The sequence below is a fragment of the Myotis daubentonii genome, chromosome 19 (genome assembly GCF_963259705.1).
Source record: "Myotis daubentonii chromosome 19, mMyoDau2.1, whole genome shotgun sequence".
In the NCBI taxonomy this organism is placed as follows: Eukaryota; Metazoa; Chordata; class Mammalia; order Chiroptera; family Vespertilionidae; genus Myotis; species Myotis daubentonii.
In genome coordinates this window covers 25280890-25303809 of record NC_081858.1, presented here as the reverse complement: position 1 = coordinate 25303809, position 22920 = coordinate 25280890, and the positions used below count along the sequence as shown (strand labels likewise).

General features: G+C 44.5%; 1 protein-coding gene and 1 pseudogene across 2 annotated transcripts in view; one reads left to right on the top strand and one right to left on the bottom strand.

Moving 5' to 3' along the window:
- Positions 1 to 22920, bottom strand: part of ZNRF3 (zinc and ring finger 3) — a 131857-nt gene that overhangs the window by 65678 nt on the left and 43259 nt on the right. The window lies entirely within an intron of this gene.
- On the top strand, positions 1601 to 1895 carry LOC132222050 (signal peptidase complex subunit 1-like; annotated as a pseudogene).

Below are 22920 nucleotides of genomic sequence, written 5' to 3'. Positions count from 1 at the left end.
TGTGCTTGACTAAAGGATGCATCCACCTCACTCTGATTGCACCAAAGCTTTAGGTCACGAGGACTTCCCAGGGCCTGTCAAAAGAGAATGCAGGGGAGTCCAGCGGAATGCTGGGTAATGAGCAAAGCCGTAAGCCATGCAGACCAACGCCTCCTTGACACGGATGAACTCTTTCCATCTTAGTTTTATCATCCACACATAAGGAGTCCGATGCTGACGTTACAAGGTTGTCGCGAGGGTTACAGACAGCACATGTTGCAAAGCAATGCCTGGCACTAAAACACCAGTGATGGTAATAATAGCCACCATCACTTGTGGGCTTGCTGTGTTCTATGCGCTAGTTTACTAGTTTCACAGGGGTTCTTAGTATTCCTGGTTTATAGATGAGGAAGGCAAGATAGAGAGGTTCAGTGAATTGCTCAAGGTCACAGACAAACAGGTAGCAGAGCTGGGATGTAAACCCAAGCAGCCTGTGAGCATGGCTCTTCGCCACCCTGCCACAGTAGACATCAGCTACAGGGTGGAGCAAAAGTAGTTTACAGTTGTCCGAATGGAAAATAATGCAATAATAATAACACAAGAATAAACTCTGTTTTGCATACTCACAACTATAAAGCTACTTTTTTTGTTTTAATCATCACCCAAGAAGTGAAGAGCTGTTTTTCCATTGATTTTTACAGAGAAGGGAAGAGAGGGAGAAGAAGGAGAGGGGGAAATGGAGAGGGGTGTGGGGGAGAGAAACATCGACTTGGTTGCCTCCCACTCGAGCCCCAAACGGGGCTGAGGATTGAACCTGCAACAGAGGTATGTGCCCTTGACCGGGAATCGAACCCACGACCCTTTGGTCCATGGGCCAATGCTCTAGCCACCAAGCCAAACCAGACCCTGTAGGCCTATTACTTTGTTGCTTCTAAAAACAAAGTAATATGTTTTACCCAACCAAGTGCTAATTATGGTCCCTGTCCCAATATCTCTTCGGTTATTGGGTTGAGCTTGAGTAAAACAAAAACCAATGAGACAAAGAGAAAGGTCTAGATAACAAGGAATTCTAGAAGTGATGGATGATCCAATCTGGGGGGTGGCAGAGTATACACACGAGGTTCACAGTTAAGGGGAAGCCCAAACTAAGCTTCATGACCCCCTGCCACCCTAACTCTAACCCTGGGAGTGGAAGAAATGGCTGAAGGGAGTCTAAGGCAATACACACATCCATGCATGCATACATACATACACACACACATAAGATACATTACTGAGCAACATCAGAGAGAGTCCAAACCAGTGTTTTAAAACCAGCTTTTCATCAGTTCATTTCATCTCATTAAAACTTGATTTGACTTAGTATTTTGAAAAAAGGAACACAAATTTACACCAAGTATGATAATATACAGGGTGTAGCAAAATCCTTTAAAATGTTCCAACTTCAAAAAATGTAATCCATAGATCTGCTTCCGGGGCTGTGGCCATCACACTCCTCAGCCTGGTACGCTCTCCAAGCTGTGCCCAGGGCCAGTCCCCAAACCCTACCTTCCCCAAGTTTGCAGCTGCCCTCACCTCGCTGCCGGAAGCCAGCACCCTCAGCCCACCTCCTCAGCCAGCCATGCGGGAGCATCTGCGCTGGCTGCCCATGCAAATGGATTAGAAGGGCCAGAAGCTAGCTGCACAGATGTCTTAGGAAATTAGTCTTTTTTTGGGCAATGGTTGGACTTATCTATGGCTACATGGCTGAACAGTTCAGGTGGACTATCTATACAGTTATGGCCGAATTTGCTTTTTCGTGTTTGCTGACGCTTCCTCCATGGCATCCCCTCCAGTGGTTACCCGTTCAAACCTCAGGCACAGAAGACAAGAAACCAGGGGAGAGAAAAATTAAGAGGCATGCTAAAAATAACTGATGGGGGCCTGGCCAGCGTGGCTCCGTGGTTGAGCATCTACCTATGAACCAGGAGGTCACAGTTTGATTTCTGGTCAGGCAGGACACATGCCCGTGTTACAGGCTTGATCCCCAGTGTGGGGTGTGCAGGAGGCAGCCAATCAATGACTCTCTCTCATCGCTGATGTTTCTATATCTCACTGCTTCTCCCTTCCTCTCTGAAATCAATAAAAATGTATTTTTTTAAAATTGAGTGGGGGTTTCATGATTCAGCTTTACCATTGCACCTGCTTTCATATCGTGTGAGATGAGCTAAATTTTCATACCCAAAACAGGAGCTAAAAACCACCAATGCTCTTACGGTACAGCTGTGTATAAATTTTGTTCTCTTTCTATTTCCACTTTTCAGTTGGGCTTTGACTTAGTCATATTTTAGACCTCTTCATAATCTTTCTCTGAAGCGGAGAACAGAAAATACAAGAATACAAAGTTTCTTTCAAGTTTACAAAAATAATGAAAATAAGCCTCATAAGTGGTAGTACAACTTAATCATCAAAGTCTTGTAATTCATTATGATGAAGCTGTTTTAATATTTTCAATGAAAACGCACAGTGGGGAAAAATTTTAATTCATAAAAATGATGATCTCTTGTTGTTTCCCCTCGACCCCAAAAAAACACCATTCGCTGAGATAAGGAAGAATAGAATAGGTTTGTTTTGGAATAAGTTCCGTTTTCAACGTTAAAATGAAGATTAGGCCTTCTTCCCTGACTACAAAGACGCAAAACAGACTGAGGACTATTGTCCAGAATATAAAAAGAATTCTTAAAGTTCAATAATAGGAACAGAAATGGGTAAAAAAAAAAATCAAAAAAAAAAATCGAACAGGGACTTCACAAAGAAGAGCCAGATAAGGCAAATAAACACATGAAAAGACTCTCAACGTTAGACATTAGAGAAATGAAAAATATAACAAGAAGATACTGCCCACAAGAATGGGTGAAACTAAAAGACGGATAATGCAAAGTGTCAGCCAACTCGTGCAACAACAGGAACTCTCATACGCTGCGTTTGGGAGGGCAGAGTGGCCCGGCCACTATGGAAAACAGTTGGGCAGTTTTTTATAAAGTAAAACATACACTTTCCAGGTGACCCAGCTATTCCACCCCTAGGTATTTACACAAGAGAAATGAAAACATTTGGCCACACAAATCTTGTACTCAAATAGGCACAGCAGCTTTATTTGTAAAAGCCGAAAAGTGGAAACAACCCAATGTTCATCAATAAGTAAATGAATACATTAAATGTGGTGCCTCATACAAAGGAATGCTACACAGCAAGAAAAAGCAACAGAACACTGAAACATGCTACCCCACATGAATGAACCTCAAAAACATTATGCTGAATAAAATAACCCGACTCCCCCCCTTCTCTCAAAAAGGGTACATAATGCCTGTTTGCATTTACATAGAATTCCAGACAATCTAAACTTATCTATAGCAACAGAAGGCAGATCAGTGCTGTTTAGGGCTGGGGTGGAGGAAGAGATGGACGGCCAAAGGACAAGAAACTTTCAGGGGCGATGAAGTTCTGTATCCTAATTGTGGTGTTGATTTCACAGATAGATACACCTGTCAGGACTCCTTACACTGAACCCTAATTTATTATATGGAAATACCTCATATAAGTGTTTATTTAAAAAAAAAAAAGAAGTTGATGAATTCAGGGCAAGCACAAAGACAGCATTCTAAAACGAGTCAACTTTACCATAGAGCAATACAACCCACCAAAAATCATAAGCATTTCAGTGCTAACCACTAGCTCATTACCAACAGCCTATGTAGATGTATTTTAATTCATAAATACATGATGCACCTACCGGAGGGGGGGGGAAAAAAGGGAACTTTCCTTTTCTGATTCAGATCTAGCTCAGAACTAGGTCACGGACAACCCAATATGAGACAATAACCCCAAAAATATCCATGGAAACCCAATACAAAGCAATGCCTTCTCTAGACAGCTAGTCTGAACATGGTTCTTCTCCATGTTTCATAAATCCTAATTTTGGTAGAACAGAATAATGACTAAAACCGAGAGCAGAGCCCTGGGGCTGTCTTACCATCCAATCAGAGGCAATGTACCTCCTGAGACATACAAGGGCACTCCTTGCCTCGCCCCTCTGATATTCACAGGATAAGCCACTGAGCACAGACTGACTTAACTTGATGCAGCACTTGAACTCGGAGCAGTCCCTTACCTGTCACAGCGTTTTATTCTTGCAGACCCAAAGAACTTACAAACGGAATAACATTCTTAAGGGTAGAGGCAGCAACGTGGCGCTCATGCCTTCGTGTAGGAGCTTTTCTGGCTGCAGCTGTCCTCCCTCCGTGCCTCCCCAATACAGGCACGTATCTTCCCACTTAAGGCGCTGATCCATCCACATGTGACCATGTAAATATGCACCGCCAATGGCACGTGCAGCACGCCACATATAAATATGGAAGAAGCGCTAACACCCTGGTCCTAGATTCCATGGTGGCATGCTGCCCAACCACAGGGGCACCAGTACAAGACTTGGTAGAACAGGTAAAGTTGGCGTTTCCCCTCTCTGCGAAAAACAAGTGAGATGAACCAGAGAATGTAAGAACATGACCACAGACGGCATCATCGCATCCCTCCGCACTCCAAGCCTACTTTGTAAGGTCACAGGTTATCGAGAAATTAGAGGTTAGAGATTACAAAGGGTCAGAGGTTATGGAGAGATCAGCGTTACCCAGCAGAACCTTCTACAATGATGGGGATAGTCTAAAATTCTGCCCTGACAATCTAGGACAGTGATGGCGAACCTATGACACCCGTGTCAGAAGTGACACGCGAACTCATTTTTTTTGGTCGATTTTTCTTTGTTAAATGGCATTTAAATATATAAAATAAATATCAAAAATATAAGTCTTTGTTTTACTATGGTTGCGAATATCGGAGTTAAGTTAGGGTTTTTCAAAATGCTGACACGCCGAGCTCAAAAGGTTCGCCATCACTCAGCTAGGAGCCAAGAACCGCATGTGGCTACTGAAACTGGGGGGCTGAATTTCAAGTTTTAATTCATGTAAATGTAAGTAGTCGCATCTGGCTAGGGACTGCTATGTTGACTTTAGACTCTGAAATCTATTACATCCCTACAATCTCAAGGAAGGAAGAAAAAGCCCCTGTCCTTTTCAAGTTATCTTAAAAGAAACCAATTAAAGTGAGGACCTGCTCAAATCTAGATTTTTTTTTTAAGTGTTTGATGCTATAGGTTACAGGGGAAATGTTGTTTTAGGAAGATTTTGTTTTAATAGCACCACGCAGTGCAGAACAAAACAAAACACTGCAGGAAACCAGTAATGAAGGTGCTCTGGGTCAGAGAGCAGTGGGTGGTCAGGTGACACAGGAAATTCGAGATAGCAAGGGGTCAGAAGCTCAGGCTACCACCAATCTCACTGTGTCCTCTTGGGCAAATAACTTTTTCCCTCTGGACCTCTGTCTCAACAATACAGAGGATTTAACCACCTGCCCCATCTAATTCACAGAAAAGGCGAAGGACGCTGAAGGGTATCAAATGCTACCTCAGAGCAAGATGCCATCATAATCTCACCTAAATCCCTTGCCATTCTTTATGCCCCATTTCCTGGCCACACCCATTCTTTGTAGTCCACCTCTAGCCTCAGTGCCTCTCTGTGATCTTTCCAGAATCCTTCAGCTTTCGCTGTCTCTGCTCCCACCTCTAAACACCTACCTGGTTTGGGCTCTTCTAAGCTGAACTGTTGCATGAGTATTCTCTCCCAAGTTGGAAGCAGGGGGCGGGGTGTCAATCACTTCTCTGGATCAAATGAGATAATGCGTGTCCAATGGCAAACTCTTCCATCACAAAAAATCAACGGCAGCATCATAAAGGGAAGGGAGACAATGCACTCAAGTGAGTCACCAGGCCGAAGCCAAGCGTGATATTGTCCTCTACACTGAGAGGGACTGGGAACGGCCACAGAAAAGGAGCGGATGGGAAAGCCTGACCGTGGACTGGCAGGGGAACCCTCCAGGAGGGGGGTTGGCGCGAGGAGCAGCCTGGCAGGCAGTGGGCTCTGCTATGGTCTGGGTGTTTGTGTCCCCCAGATTCCTATATTGAAATCCTAACCCCCAAAGGTGATGGTATTAGGTGGAGCCTCTGGGGGGGGGGGGTGCTTAAGTCATGAGAATGGACCCCTCATGAACGGGATTAGTGGAAGAGGGCCCTCACCCAACCACGCTGGCACCCTCATCGCAGACTTCCTGCCTCCAGAACTGTAAGAACTAAATTTCTGTTGTTTATAAGCTAACCAGCCTGTGGCATTTTGTCATAGCGGCCCCGCAGGAGCTAAAACTCTGAAGGACAATGTAGGCTCCACTAGGCTCCACCCAGAACAGAAAACACCCTGATTTCAGAAGAGACAGCAAGGCGGGCCCAAAGGTGAACACGCTGCAATTTCCTTCTAACCAAGCCGCTAAATGATCTCTTTTCGTTATTTTTTTTTAATTTATCTTTATTGTTGAAAGTATTACAGATGTCTCCTTTTTTATCCCCATTGCCCCGCCCCCTCCCCAACCAGGCCTTCACCACACTACTGTCTGTGTCCATGAGTTATGCATATATGATATCCGTCCCTTGGTTAATCTCTAAGAGGTATGACAGTCAGAGGCCAAAGCATGCCACCACCTGCCTCGTTCCACAGCTAAGGGGTCACTACCCACGGGGAGCCTTGTTGCTGCTGGGCCAGAGGCTCATGTAAAAGGGCTTCCTACTTCCTGCAAGAAGACCAGCTTGGATTTTCTTGTTTCTGAGCTCCAGCTTTACAATAACATCAGAATGCTCACCCCAGTGGCTGCAAGACGAACTTGAGAAGCAATTCAACCCTCCCTTGGAAAGGATAGGACAGTGAGGACACAAAAGGTCATTTTCACAAACACTTGTGATCGGGGAGAAATTCCCAAGGAGTGCTCTCTCTCCTCCAGGGCTTGGCCTTCTCCGGTGATGAGGCTGGCTCTCCCTTCGCCAAGCTCCCAGAGTACCATCTAGTCCTTGCTGTGAGATGCGAGGACAGAATGTGCCAGATGCAATTCATTCCGTTTTGAACGGACAGAAACTTGTTGACCTTGAGCTAAGAAAGAAGCCAAACTGGGAAGTCTGCCAAGTAAAGGAAACTGGGTGAACTGGCACCCGAAGAGGATAGCAGAACCAAAGACAGCCTGAGGCTCCTGGTGTCCTCTGTGTCCCACAGGACCACTCTGATATCCTCTCCCCCTGTGAGTGGGGCCCACTGTAGGGTGGACGGTCTTTACAACTCTTAACACGGGTCATTTCTGCTGCGTCCTCTGTGAGGTGTACGAGACAGAGATGACTGCCGCTGTGTAATAAGGAGGAGCCTGGGCTCAGGAGGTCACATACCCAAAGTCACCAGGACCCACGTTCAAACCACCCCTCTGCCCCCACTATGCTCCTGAGTCACGTATCATATACCTTTCTCAATAGGAAAAATCTCTGGATTTGAGGGACACAAAAGTAAACCAACTGTCTTATACATCTCTAAGTCCATCCATCAGTGACTCACGGCCTGCCTAGTAGGCACTCAAATACTTGTTGACAGGTCACCCGGTTAGTTAGTATGTTTCAGCAAAGACCAAACTCATTCCAATGCATTGTAACCTCAGCTCTTATTAGCAACTGGACAGTAGAGTCATTCGCTTTTCAAAGCATCCTTCTGGGCTCCCGCCACCACCAACTCTCCATACTCCACATGTGTTTCCACCTGCAAACATGGCATCATCTCAGGGAACGCAGTGTACAATCTCGCTAGATGCAGTGCAACAGGCAAGGTCTCAGAGAGACTGAACGTCATTATCTCATCAGAAAGCAATTTGTAAGTTTACGAACTCATTAAATAAATGTGCTGAGCACCTCTGGGTGACATGCGCCGTGACAGGCGCTGCTTGTGACACGGTGAAGAGTCAGACCGAGGATCCCACTCTGGACTGGCTCCAGATGATACTCGTCAGCTTGTAATTTTGTAACTGTGAGTCTTATCGTGTACCCAGCGCCACCCAGGCAAAATCTCAGAACTATAAAGACTCTCGACAAAGACAGAATTTGGAAAGCACTGTCCCGGCTCCTAACCATAAGCCTGGGGTGGTAATACACCCAAAGATGCTACATGTAAGTCTACACTGCTCTATACTTCGACTTGCAAATGCCGGCGGCCTTGAACAGAGAGCCCGGTGTTCTGCACAATACGCACATCGCCATCTCGTCCCAATTCAAATGCACCTTCTAGACCTAATTCAAATCCACCTTCAAGATGCACTGGAAGGACAAAGTGCCAGTGGGGACTCCTGGTGCCCCTGGACCCACTTGGCGGCTAAGACCCTAGGGCTAAAGACATTTCGGGGTGAAAACAGTTCATGGCTGTTAGGCCCCATTTTTCCTCCAGAATTGGCCTGGCCTAATTCCAAAGCCCTCTGGCACTATTTATACCCCAGGCCCGAAGGGATGGAGCCCCTCCCTCCTCTAGAGGATGCCTTCCTGCCCAGGGAGGTCGCCACAAGCAGGAATGCCTCGCACAGCTCTCTCCGAGATAAAGTTAGAAAAGGAATGTGTGAAGTCTTCCACGCTAACCTCACATACTGCTTTGGGCAAGTAAGCAACTTTTTTGCTCAGTTCAAGGTTCAAAAGGTGACTTCAAAAGACTGAAAGACAGGCCCCTACCGCTGTAGATAAGCTCTCTTTCACAGGAGAAAGGCAAAGCGAGCTTCCTCCAATTCCCCACTCGGCGCCCTCGGTCACAGGGGAGAAGCCAGGCCCAGAAAAGGGAAGGCAGGGAGAGTCAGGCGGTCCCTCTGCTTCTAGGAAGCTCAGGGTTTCATCCAATGTAAGAAGGTGCTGCTTTAAAAAAAGAAAAGAAAATCAAGAAAAAATAAGCGCCGCTTCGAAAATCTGAAAAATGTCCTCAGACCCTGGCATCAACAGGAAGGTCCACGGGTATTATTACAGGAAATTTTATTCCCGCAGACCATCCCTCAGTGGAATAAAGAGACGATGGCTTACTGCTGGTTTTCAAGCTACATTTAGTACTGGAAGCCCTTTCTATAAACCAATGTTTAAGTAAAACGAATACAAAAGGCGGACAAAAGGCAGGGCCACGCTGGGCAAAGAGGATCGCAAATCCGAAAACCGCCCAGGGCTACCGGTGTTTCCCGAAACGTAGGCCGCGAGCCACAGAGGATTCTCGGTGGTACACGGGGGGGGGCTTTTCAAAAACAATAGATGTTTATTCATTTTACGGAATTAGAAAAGATAACCCGCACAAATTCTTGATAAAATTTCCTTTAAAAAATACCCTTTCCATCAAATCTAAGATACCATCAACAGTAACATATTTGAGTGGACAAGGGAAAAATTAAACTAGGTCACGCTGTGGGCCTGAAGGCATTTCAGTATCAGAGATGGTAAGATACCAAAAAAAAAAAAAAAAGCAACTAAGAGGCAACAAAATAAGTTATTTCTATTTTTAGAATTGTAGTAACTTTAAAGAAAATCACATGACTAAAGGGTGACACACCAATATAGCAGAAACGGAGATGGTGTCATAAGAATGAGTACATACTAAATAACAACAATACATAGAGTGTTCTGCGCATGAACATATTTCTATCTACTCTTTAACACAACACTGTGGTGTGGTACCACAATCATCCTCACTTTCAGAGCAGTAAACTGCAGTACGAGAGTGGGTGACCTGCCCAATGTCACACACAAGTGCGTGCCCAGGCAAGAATCGCAGCCCAGCAGAAGGCTTGTGGGTCTCAGCTTCCTGCTCTTGTTAAGAGAACTCCAGGTAGGACCATTTCTGATTTGCAAAAATGGCAAGTCCACAGGCTCCGACCTGATAGACGTATGTGCCATTTGTTGAATGTCTGACATGTGCCTGGCAGGAGAGAAATAGCCTTTCAGGATGCAGTGGAACCTCGGTCACCGGTGGCGCATCACTAACCTCAACCCAAGCTCTGAAACTTTTGAAATATCCCAGGATGTCTATTCAAAGCCCCCTTCGTCTTCTGCACTCGGATCCCAGCCTCCAGAGTCCATGAGGATCAGGAATACTTGTAGCAGAAAGGCGTAAACGGAAGAAATTTAAGCACACTCTTTTCCTAAACTTCAGGGTTGGCGCTCAAGCAATTTTAAAGCAACCTTAGGAGACAACTAATAATTCCCCAGATTGATCTTTCCCAGGCTGTGGCCTCACCCCTGTCAAGTTGTGGCCAAGCTGGCGGCTGGAGGGCAAAGCCATAACCCAGAGTTGGCCAAATACTTCTGGAGATAAATGATTTGGATGAAGGATTTGGGTTAAGGACACAGAATATCAGGGGTTATGGCTAGGGTCAGTTTCTAAAAATAAGCCTGTACTAATCAACCCAAGAAGCAGGAACCTCCATCCACATTGCCTGGCCTGTCAGCACCTGTGTGCAGGGCCACACACCACCCAGCGCTGGCCCGCACCCTTCACACCCCGGTCTAATCCACGCGCTCTAAGATGAATGGGGCCCCTGGAGTTGTGCAACGTGCTGGCCCGTCCTGCCTGTAGAGAAGCATCTCAGGTTTCTAATAACAATGGGCAAATGCCCAGAGATCTGAAGTTAAGCAGAAACCTGATACACATACTGTGATCATCTGGGAGGAAGACGAGGAAAAAACCTGGATCTTATTTTAGGAAAAGGCTACCTTAACTCAAACTCCCTAAGAGTCAAGGTTTTTCAGGGGGTTAATAGTCCTTCTGGTTTATTTCTTTGGAACTTCCAAAGCTCAATCTCATTAGTAACGTAACTCCATTAACTCTTAATTCCAAAGAGGTTTTAAATACGCACATTCTCAAACACGTTATTTTTTTTTTCGATCATCAAAGCTCCGCACGAGAAAAAATTAACTCAAGCCAGAGAAGATTATCTTCCTAAACGCTATGTTCCTAACAGAAGTAAACTGCTCTTCCCCTTAAGCAAAATAGAACAGAACCACGCAGAGTCTTTTGTACTTGGTTTCCAAAATGTGAATGGGGACACTTTTCTGAACTCGCAAACATACAAAAGAACCAAACAAAATCGCAAAAAAACATGGAAATGAAAAACTTCTCCCCGCTGAAAGGAACTATTCTTTGTTGATCAAGGGAGGTTCAAACATATTTTAAATATTTTTAAACAAAGGCCTAGCTGATGTCCCTTAATCCGTCCATCCAGCTCAACTTTCTGCCCAGGCAGCTGCTGCCGCCGAGCGCCCATCCAGGAGGGAGGCCCAGCGGCATTCCCTTAGCATCCCACATTCCTGGGGGACGCGGGGCTGAGCAAAGCGAACAGCAGTTTTCAACCTCCAATGCAAGTTCAACAACATCTTCATAAAAGTTTTACAAGGACATCCTGGCAAGAACCAAACGACCACGAAGGGTAATGTTTCGGGGCCCTGAGCGTTCCAGCAGCGCGCTTTTCTTGGCCACCTCCCCCAGCTGTGGTGCAAACAAGGCGGTCAGCTGGGAACCCGCAGGAGGGTCCCGGGGAGAAAGCACTTGGAAAAAAATAAAGTCAAATAGACCCGTGCTGGCTCCACGCTCCTTGCCCCACAGGGAAGGGGAGCAAGTGGAGGCCGGTCAGATTTCAACATCTCCAACCAACGCAGGGAAGGGGAATGGCAAAGGGAAGGGATGGAAGCCGATGCAGGGAGCCGCCATCCTCCCCGAAGACCCTACTCTCAACCTGCATTCCTTATCAGTGTGAGCATGAACGGAGCATTGCTCTGAGCGGGACTCTCGCACGGTGGGGGCGCAGGTCACCCTGAGAGACCATTCCTGGTGCGACCTGTAAAACAAACGTTCAAGGCGAATAACAGGACCAACAGACAGCCGTCAGCCTTGAGGCCTATGTTAGTTTCTCGGGGCTGCCTTCACAAAGTACCACAAACTAACCACAAAAATGTATGGTCTCCCAGTTGAGGAGGCTGGAAGTGGGAGATCCAGGACTGAGGGAGCTTTTGGAGGGTTGCTGGCATTTCTGGGTGTGTAGAATCATCACCCTTCTTCGCTGCCTCCCATCTTCAAGCGGTGCTCCCCGTGTATGTGTGTGTCCAAATGTCCCCGTTTCATAAGGACACCAGTCATATCTGACCAGCACCCACCCTAGTGATCTCATGTTAACTTGAGCACCTCTGTAAAGACCCTATCTCCAAATAAGGTCGCATTCTGACCCCTCAAGCACTGGGGGTTAAACCTGCAACATACGAATTTGGGGAGGACACAATTCAACTGATAAGAGGGGCTGGAGGAGAACCACTGGTGGTTGAGAAGGGAGGGGCCCTATATGAAGACATTAGCATTTTCATTCTTCAGCAGCTCTTTCACAATCACGTTAACTACAGAAGCCAAAAGTCTACATCACAATGCAGGAGTAAGTTAAATGAATAATTTTTTTTTAAGTGGGTGGAAAGATGTGGGAGAGAAACACCGGCAAGGTGCCACCACAGGGGGAAACAAGGAAAAATGAGGTGTAAAATGATACATTCATAGACTGTTTTTGGCAGAGGCCTGTTGCCAGTAGCTATACAGTAGACTCTCAGAGTTTGGCAAGATATAAAAGAGGACAAGGCCCAAAATACATTAATGGCCCAGCTATGGCTTTAGATGGAGTCATAATTGGCTGGGAAACAGGGCTCACCTTACAATTCCATGAACTGCTAAGTTTGAGTCTCCTGCCATTCAGTGAGGATTTACTACATGGCAAGGATTGGGTCATTGCCAGCCACTGGCCTGGGCTTGAACTAGACAGCAGTCTAGGGCTTTCAGAGTAAGGAGTGTCCTGAGAAATAGACGTATGGAGGAAGGCCCTGAAGGAACACTATCTTTCCAAACACAAAACATGAAATAAGGGAAACGCCACACTTGGCAATGGCGGGCGAAGAAGAGGGTCCTTTTCTTGGAAGAAGAAAAAAGAAAAGGAAGAAAATGGGAAAGCATTTTATTTCCAAAGAACCCTCAATGGTAATCGCTCTGTGATTCTGAATATAGCTGAAGACTGGGAAGAATGATGTAACTAAAAGGTGCATAGTGTAGTATGTATTTAGTTTCTACCACCATACAAGTTTATGCTAACATTCTCACATAACAAGCACCTTCACAACATTTTTATTCCAATTTCCATTACATGCCATCTAACTCAGCCATTCTCAAAGCCATCTGCCACTACTCCCCACCCCAGGGTGAGGGGCAGGTAGGGTCCTTAAAACCTTTTGAGGGAACTTGTGAGGGCCAAACTGTTTTCATAATAATTTTCATAATAATACTAAGACATCATTTGCCTTTTACATTGTGCTGTCATGTGCAGTGATGGTGTAAAAGCAATGGTGGGGAAAATTGTTGGGTGAATCAAGGCAGTGGCATCAAGCTGCACTCTTGATTATTGTATACGTGCAATAAAAAAAAAAAAAGGAAGTTTCCTGGCCCTGGCCGGGTAGCTCAGTTGGTTAGAACACTGTTCTGATATGCCAAGGTTGTGGGTTCAGTACCTGGTCAGGGCACATACAAAAATCAGCCAATGAATGCATAAATAAGTGGAACAACAAATCATTGTTTCTTTCTTTCTTTCTCTCTCTCTCTCATCAATAAAAAACATTTTTAAAAAGGCAAATACAACTTTAAAAAATTAAAAAGTTTCCTTGAGAATGTTGATGAGCAACACTGATGAAGAATACTGATGAAGAAATAAGTTAATTGTATTTGTACTCAACTCCTGAGTATATGCTTTTAAATATTCTGTGTGACAAAATGGGAAGTATACAGAGGGCACTTCCACTGCATAAAGCAATGGTTAACACAAGATAAAGTACTTGCATGACTGAATTGCAAGCTGAACTAGTCACTTTTTTATGGAACACCATTTTTAACTTAAAAGAACTGACAAAGTATAGTTATATAGACAGGGGCATAAGGCAGACATTTTCTCAGCAATGAATGAAGTTTGTCAATTCAAGGAAAAAAATTGACAATATTTGTTACCAATGATCTCCCTTCTTCTCTCTCTAAAAACCAATAAAAACATATTTTTAAAAAGTATTTTTTAAAAAGAATAATCCAATTTAAATGGGCAAAGGATCTGAGTAGATACTTCTCTAAAAAAGATACACAAATGGCCAATAAGCACATGGAAAGATGTTCCACATCATTAGCCATCAGAGAAATACAAATCAAAAACACAAATCCCAAACCTACCAGGATGACTATAATCAAAAAGGCACAATAACAAGTGTTGATGAAAATATGGAGAGAAATAAGGGCCCCAATGCAAAATGGTACAGCCACTTTAGAAAACAGTCTGGCGGTCCCTCAAAACATGAAACACGAGAGTTACCATATGCCCGAGCAATTGCACTCACAGGTTTATACCAGGAGATATGAAAACACGTCCACACACAGACGTACATGAAGGTTCACAGCAGTAGTGTTTATAATAACCAGAGTGGAAATAACTCAAATGATCATCTATTGATGAACGCCTAAATAAAATGTGGTATCCATACAATGTAATATAATTTAGTAATATATGGTTGTTCATAGGGTACCAGTTGAAAGAAAACCCCATCTAGACACCTGTGGGTTCCTACACGGGCCTACTTGAAGGATTCAAAATCGAAGAGAATGTCAAAAAAACTGAGCCCGCTCCAGAGAGCCAATCCTAACTGCACCAGTGCCTCCCACATGATGAACCCAACAGAAGCTGGTTTTACCCGCATTCCAGCATTCTGGACTGACCTCAGTGCCTTCCCAGGATACAGCTGCTGTACGCATCAGCCTCCCAGTCCCAAGTAATGGGTGACAGTGAGGGCTGAAGAAGCATAAGGTTGCCAGCCTTCTAACTCATAGGGACTCATCCTTCTAACTCAACCAACCTCATAGCCAAGTTCACCTCAACAGACAGTACAGACCTTTCTACCCTCGGCAGCTATCACCTGCCACTGCCAAACACAAATGAGACCCAACCTCCAGTCCCCCAAATCCTCTCCCTCTACTCCAATGGCCCCAGAGAACCTGCTGATAAAACCATCATCTACGAACACGCCTCATTCTTCCCATATCACAAATATTTCCAAATGAAGACGGCCCATAACTAGTGATTTCTACCACCGACAGGCAGAAGGGCTCGCAAGGCCCACGGCCATTCGTCCACCCTCAGCATCCACCAGGACTGTGCCAAAAACAACTGCTCCGAGCACCAACACCCATCTACTCGTAAGTCATTTGGAAGTCAGGCATCGCTGCGTGATCACAAAAGATGATATATTATTTGACTGAGTCCCTGCTAAGGGGTATAACTTCCTTTTGGCTCAGGCTGCAACTTCTTAAAGCCGCAAAGCCATTTCTCTCACACAAAGAATGACGTTGGCATTGATTTAAAAAGAAAAACAACCACAAGCACATTCTAATGACAAAAAAGCAAAGAACAGGGGCATGTTCTTGGTTCACCTATTAAAATAGACTTAGTTTTAAATGAAAAATCCTCAATGTACTTTTTGGAAGGTGGGGAATAATTTTTTTAAAGACTTTCTCATCTTAAAAAAGTAATGCCTGATCACTGAAGAACTTAGAATATGAAGAAAATTTGCCCTGGCCGGCTTGGCTCAGTGGATAGAGCGTCAGCCTGCAGACTGAAGGGTCCCGGGGTCGATTCCGGCCAAGGGCATGTACCTGGGTTGCGGGCTCGATCCCCAGTGCGGGGTGTGCAGGAGGCAGCCGATCAATGATTCTCTCTCATCACTGATGTTTCTATCTCTCTCTCCTTCTCCCTTCCTCTCTAAAATCAATAAAGAAATATATTTTAAAAAAAGAAAAAGAAAATTAATGTACCCTAAAATCTCGTTACCAGAGAAAAACTGGGGGGGGAGGTATTTCATTATAATTTTTTTCTCATTTTTAAATTAAAATTAGTATCATATGATATACTGCATGATACTCTACTTTGTTCACTGAGAGCACTTCCCCTCGACATTAAATACCTTCCTCAAACCATTGTAAGGTATGCATAGTGCTCTATATGTGACCAAAAGTACTGTCACTTCGGCAGCCCTTGATTGTTAGATATTCTCAATGTTGGCAATTTTCTGTCATAAATACATGTTAGTGAACCACCTCACACAAAAACCTTGATGTGCCTCTCCAATGATTTTTTTTTTTAGGTTACGTTCCTAGGAGAAAAACTGTTGACTCAAGGGGTATGAATACCCTGATACACGTATTGCTACAAACAACCCTGCCACCATCAATGCATAAAAGTGTCTATTTTCCTTACCATTTTACTAAAATGGGTGCTAATATTATTTTAGCTTTTCTACTTGGCTAGGGGAAAATGACTAGTTTTTGTTTTAATCCAGGGTTCGTTTGGTGTCCTTGCTGTCCCACCAGGTCCTGGTTCCAGCCTTGTCCCCATCTTGCCCAAGGAAAGTTCACTGAGCTAAACAGAAATACACATACTAGCCCCGCGCACGGCACCTCAGGAGCTGTCCACGCAGGATGGGGCCACATATGGGGGATCCTGTTGCTTTAAAATAGAAAGAGAGAAAACTTGATGCTTTGTGGGAAAATAGGGGTGTTCAAATGTGTGGAGATTTAGGTAATTTGGCAATTCCTAGAGCTCAGATTACATCAGGAAGCAAGTTTAGTGCCAAAACACTTGAGGAGCAGAGAGAGGAGCAAACGGTGCCCCTCCCCCTTCTGTGTGTGTTAATCACATTATAATAAAAATGAGAAGCAAATCAAATAGCTTCAATAAGGAATCACTGCAGCATCTATTTCCAAATTATTTCACAACTTGGGCAATCCTACACACTTAAAACTATGTTTAATTCAGCACAAATATCCCCTACACACACACACACACACACACACACACACCCTCTCCAAACCTCATATTCTGGAAAGAGAAAACACAAGCTGAGAGACGCTGGGAACCCTAAAGAAATGTGCTAACAGCGGGCCCCTACCCCCAGCCTGGTAAATCTCTCATCTATAATCCAACATGAGAGACAACAGGCAAACAGCAAGAGGTCATCTTCAAAGAACCGGTTGCTACGGGAAGCAAGTGTAGAGACAGCAAGCATGTCCCCATCAAAGTCCGGCAGCTGCAGAAGAACCACAAAGGTACAGCTCCCCTCAGAGAGAGCAAAAGCGGGGGGTGGGGGGGGGGGTTCCGAAGGAGGGGGTCAGGATAGGAGAAGGAGGAGGAGGAAGGGAAGAGAAAAACATCGGTCCAGCAGCAGCTGCCCAGTGGGACATAAAACCTGGTAGTTTTGTGTTGTTCAACCATTGGAAAGGGCGGGGGGGGGGGGGTATATAAAACAGCATTTCCCGAAGTTGCCTTTTTAAGTGCTAGTCAAATCCTCTGGCATATGGAAAGGTACGGCCCAGAGCTATGGAAAGAGAAACACAGCCATTAATGATACAATGGCAAGTACCAGCTTTTCACACCGACAGGACAAGTATGATTCTCTCTCGGTAGAAAAGTCTCTAAATCCTTATCTAAAATGACCCCTTTCCAACAGGACTTCCCCTCTACATAGGGAAATCTGAAGGCGCCCCTTATTTTGGGTAGAAGCTGCCCTTCTTTGTCCAGGTGAAAGACAAGAGCCAATAGATTTCGCAGGCCCTGGTGAACTTCTCAAATAGTCCCTTTCACACTTGAGACCTTCAACCCCAAATGTAGCGCTGGGCCCTGGTAGTCATTTGGAACTCAGGGGGGAGAGACTACTAGAGAAGCAAGTTCCACTCCCTCATTCTGAAAACCTCAGGACATTAAGAGACTTGCCAAAGGTCACCCAGCTCAACCACAAGCTAGAGCTCCCAACTCCCAGGTTGAAGTGTTTTCTACTGATGGGCAAAACCCTAAAGGCCTAGGGACCAGGAGAGGGGCTAACAGCTTGGTCTTCATTCTTCACTTGTTTCTGGCTGCTAGTAAATGGCTTGATGTGCTTATATGAAAGAGCCGGGTCTCTCTGCTCTTCCAAAGAAGCCACATCTGTTGTTTTTAGCGGGTTTTCACAGAAGTCAGGCCCAGGCAGGTGGACACATCTGTAGGTCCTCGCCCCAGCTCTCTGCTGAGAAAGTGCTCCAAGAAGGTATCATTTTGCTCAGAAAGATTTTCTGCAACTGCTGAGAGGTTCATAGAGCTGGACGTACACACACAACGGGTTCAGGTTTGAAACTGTATCACAGAACCATAGCCCACGTGAAAGGGCAAAGCTAAAACAGCAGGCTGGTTTCTTCTAGCATAAATCCTCATGAATCAAAGACTCATGCAATCGGATTTTATCAAGATCTGTCTTCACTACATCTTACGGACATAAAATGTGCTGTGTTAAAAACAAAAGGCAAACAAAATTTAAATGGCTCTTCCAACAGTTAAAGACTTTGTCCTTTGCCTCAATGGAAACATATAAACATGAAATTTTTTAAAAATCGAAAAGCGGCCCTGACCAGTTTCGCTCAGTGGCTAGAGCATCAGCCTGTGGACTGAAGGGTCCCGGGTTCGATTCCGGACAAGGGCATGTACCTTAGTTGTGGGCACATCCCCAGTAAGGGGTGTGCACGAGGCAGCTGATCAATGTTCCTCTCTCATTGATGTTTCTCTCTCTATCCCTCTCCCTTCCTCTCTGTAAAAAAATCAATAAAATATTTTTAAAAAACACACAGAAAAGCGCCTCTGAGTGAAAATCAGTAAGTGTACATTTGCACTTCCTTTAGACACCTTACTGCCGAGTACACCAAAGCAAAGGCCTCATAATTTCCTTCCTTACCTGCCACTGCCAACACCTTCCACCACCATCACCTTAAGGCAATCCTTTTGGCAGTGGTAGGCTCTCTCAAAATCCTTTCTGCTCTTGTTTTTTTGTAGTGTCAGAGGAAACTAGAAGTGTGAGGAGAGATGCAGACATTTATTTACATGAAGAAAACCTCTCTAAGGTCTTTGACTTCTGTCACTAAAGATATTAAAAAAAACTAAAGAAAGAAAAGGGGAGGGGGGAGGATTTCATGACATTGAGTAATTCAAGGGTCTGAAAAAACAACAACACACAATTGCCCATAAAATGAACAGCCTCGGTGAAATAAATTTCTGTTCTATTTGTGACGCTTCTGGCTGCGCTGGTAAATTATGGAGAGGGAATCCCTGCTGGTGGGTCTCCTCACAGTTCACAACTGGAGACGAAGAAGAGACCCCACCCCACCCAACCCCCTACCCAAAGAACTAGGCTTGTTCCTGCCCTCTGGAGCCTTCGGAGGCTGGGAGGCCGAAGGGGAAGACCTCCGTGGCCCCAGGTCAGGCACAGGCAACCTCTGCAGGAAAGGGCAAGGGCCTCTGAATGACCAGATTAAGTCTGAATGGAAGAAGAACCTGTGATTAAGTTTTCTGAATAGCTGGCTCTCTTAGGGGGGCAGCAAACTCCTAAAAAAAAACAACAACAAAAAAAAACAGAAAGCAAGAAAAAGGCAGAAACTTAGTGCGGCTCTCTATTACGCCCCTCAGAAAAGGGCAGCCTGCTCGTAGAATGTATTAGAGCGGGTTTTCACACACTCGACAAGTCAAGCCTACTTTCCAACCAAAGTGTGGCGTTCAGCTGCTTTTCCAGGGGAAGGAGGAAAAAATAACACTGCCATACTTCTCAGGATTACTATTTAGACAGTTCAGGTTGACGTGAAACATGTTTTAACCACCGAATCCCCCAGGACAAACTTAGAAGCTTGTCCAAGCCATTGCACAGCAAAGAAACCAGTCTTTCCTTTAACTCGGCCTCATCTTCTACCAAAACTTCTTTAAAAGATTATTCCAGGTTTGTTGGCTTACAATCCTTGCCAGAATGCCCTCCATCCCAAGCATGGAAATGGAAGGAAAAGGGCAAACAGCATTTTATCTAACCTGTGGCAGCATGGTCAGAATTGTCCTGGCTACACAAGACGCAGGCCTGCTGAGGTTTTGTTCTGCTTCTCTAAGTGGGGGGGGAATATCCACATAAATCTTTCCTCCCACTGAAAGAGCCAAGGATTAAGTTAATTCATAGCACAGACTACTCATATATCAAGATAAAGTTCATTAAAACTCTTGTTGAGCCCGGCCGGCGTGGCTCAGTGGTTGACCATCAGCCTATGAACCAGGAGGTCGCTCTGAGAATGCAGAGATGGGGGCCTCAGGGGTCCTGGGAGGGCTTCAGGATTTAGTCTTGAGAGATAAAAGAAAAAAAGACTGTGAGATTTGGTTCCATCCTCATTTCTATCTAGAACTTTCCAAGGATTATTTTTTTTTTTTAATATATTTTTACTGATTTCAGAGAGGAAGGGAGAGGGAAAGAAAGAAACATCAATGATGAGAGTCACTGATCGGCTGCCTCCTGCTCGCCCCCTATTGGGGATGGAGCCCACAACCCGGGCATGTGCCCTTGACAGGAATCGAACCCGGAACCCTTCAGTCCGCAGGCCGACGCTCTATCCACTGAGCCAAACTGGCGAGGGCCCAAGGATTTTTAAAGGCAAGGTTCCACTCAGCAATTGATGGAGCAGAGATTACACATTTATATTTATTAAGCCCCTTAAATACAGGGTGAGGCAAAAGTAGGTTTACAGTTGTTCCTATGGAAAATACATTAATACAAGAATAAACTGTTTCACACACTCAAAATGGTAAACCTACTTTTGTCCCACCCTGTATATGAAATCATAGTATATATTTATGTATTTATTAGGCATAACAATAGCTAGCTCTTAATATGTAATTATTTAATCTTAACAACTATAAGAAATATTTTTTTAAGATACTCAAATAGCTTGGCTGGTGTGGTTCAGTGGTTGAGCATTGACCTATGAACTAGGTGGTCGAAGTTCAATTCCCAGTCAGGGTACATGCCTTTGGTTGCAGGCTAGATCACGGGGCCGGGGGGCGAGGGGGGGGGGCAGTTGATCAGTTTCTCCCTCATCATTGATGTTTCTATGCCTCCCTCTCTGAAATCAATAAAAATATACTTTTAAAAATAATAAAATTTAAAAAAAGATACTCATAACAAAAACTCAGAGAAGCTAAGTGCCTTTCCCAGAGTCACTCAGCTAAAAAAAAAAAAATCACTCAGATTTCAAACTCAGGTCTCATTATAGTCTGATGCTCTACTTCCATTGCTTAAGGCATCGAAAATCCACCAGTAACTTAAAGCCTCCAGGATAATACTTACCATATAATAATTTATTTATATGTATGTCCCCTCAACTAGATTGAGTTCCTCTAGGACATCCTTTACCTTCATATTCCAGCACTGGGCATGGCACACAGGAAACATGAACAAGCAATGTTTATAATAAGCTGAGTGGCTCACAGCATCCAAAATGCCTGAGAGCCTACTCCAGTTAGAAAGTCATAAAGGAAAAAAAAAAAGTCATCAGAGGGTTTTCCTGGCTTAACCTCCTGACCCTCAGTTTCCTCATCTGTTAATAGGGATAATAATGATACCTGTTTCATAAGGTTGTTTTGATAACTGTGTTAGATAACATATGCTAAATGCTTGGCAGTGCCTGGAACATGCTAAGTACTCTACAAAGGAGGGGAAATAATCTCTAACCTCCAATGCAAGATAAAAGGCAGGTGTGCCAGACCTCACCTTTAATCTACTAGATTTAAAACCCGGACGCTGATAAGACGTTATTAAATTCTAAAAGGGCACAAAACAAGGTATGCTACCCATTAAAACACAATGGCCCTAGCCGGTTTGGCTCAGTGGGTAGAGCGTCGGCCTGCGGACTCAGGGGTCCCAAGTTCGATTCTGGTTAAGGGCATGTACCTTGGTTGCGGGCACATACCCAGTGGGGAGTGTGCAGAAGGCAGCTGATCGATGTTTCTCTCTCATCGATGTTTCTGACTCTCTATCCTTCTCCCTTCCTCTCTGTAAAAAAAAAATCAATAAAATATATTTTTAAAAAAACAAAAACACACAATGGGGAAGATCTAGATATACTGGTATGGGAAATTTTTCAAGACATATTTAAATGAAAAAATGTCCCAAAATAAGATATATGTGTGTTTGTACGTGTGTGTGTGTTTGTGCGTGTATGTGATTACATGTGTATACAGTGTATAGAAAAATACCCTGAAAGTTATAAGGAGATGGGATAGTGAAGAGGTCTTTCACTTCTGTCTCTACGCAGTTCTGATACTTGAATCTTATGAAAAAGCTTCCTGTAGCTTCATTAAAATAATAGTGTAGACTCTAGTTATTGTACCAAAACAGTGTAAGATATTAACAATAAGAGGAACTGAGTGCTGAGTATACAGGAGCTCTCTGTTCTATCTTTCAACCTGTCTGTAACTCTAAAAGTATTCTGAATTAAAAAGGTTGTATTTTTTTTAAAGCAATAATATGTATAACACAGAACTATCTTTGCTTTTAAGGATATGCCCATAACTTAAGTATTTACACTCTAAGGTTAACAGTGTTCTGAGCGGTGAGACTAAAGATGATGCTCACTCCTTGCACCTTCTAGGTCAGTTCTCAAAGGGTGGCTGCCAGGTCAGCAGCGGCACCTGGGAACTTGTTAGAAATGCAAATGCTCAGGCCCCACCCAGAGCCACTGAATCAGACGCTCTGGAGGTGGGGCCTGATGACTCTGATGTACACATAACTTGGAGAACATTGTTCTAGATCACAGAAACTGGTTTTGTAACAAGTGTCACTTTTATAGTCAAAACAAAAGAACAATGAAACTTGAAAAGGGGTCAGTATGTTGATGGATGAAAAGCATTTCAAACCAGACACATGCCCTGACACGGTACCCACACTGGGAGGCAGGCACAGGCCAGTCCCAACTCAAACGGATCCGTTCTGTCCATCCCCCACTCTCCCCGCCACCCCGTCGGCTCCCATGGGGGCCCCTAGGAGACCTACAGAGACAAACAGACAAACAAGTCTGGCATGGGGTTTTTTCTTTT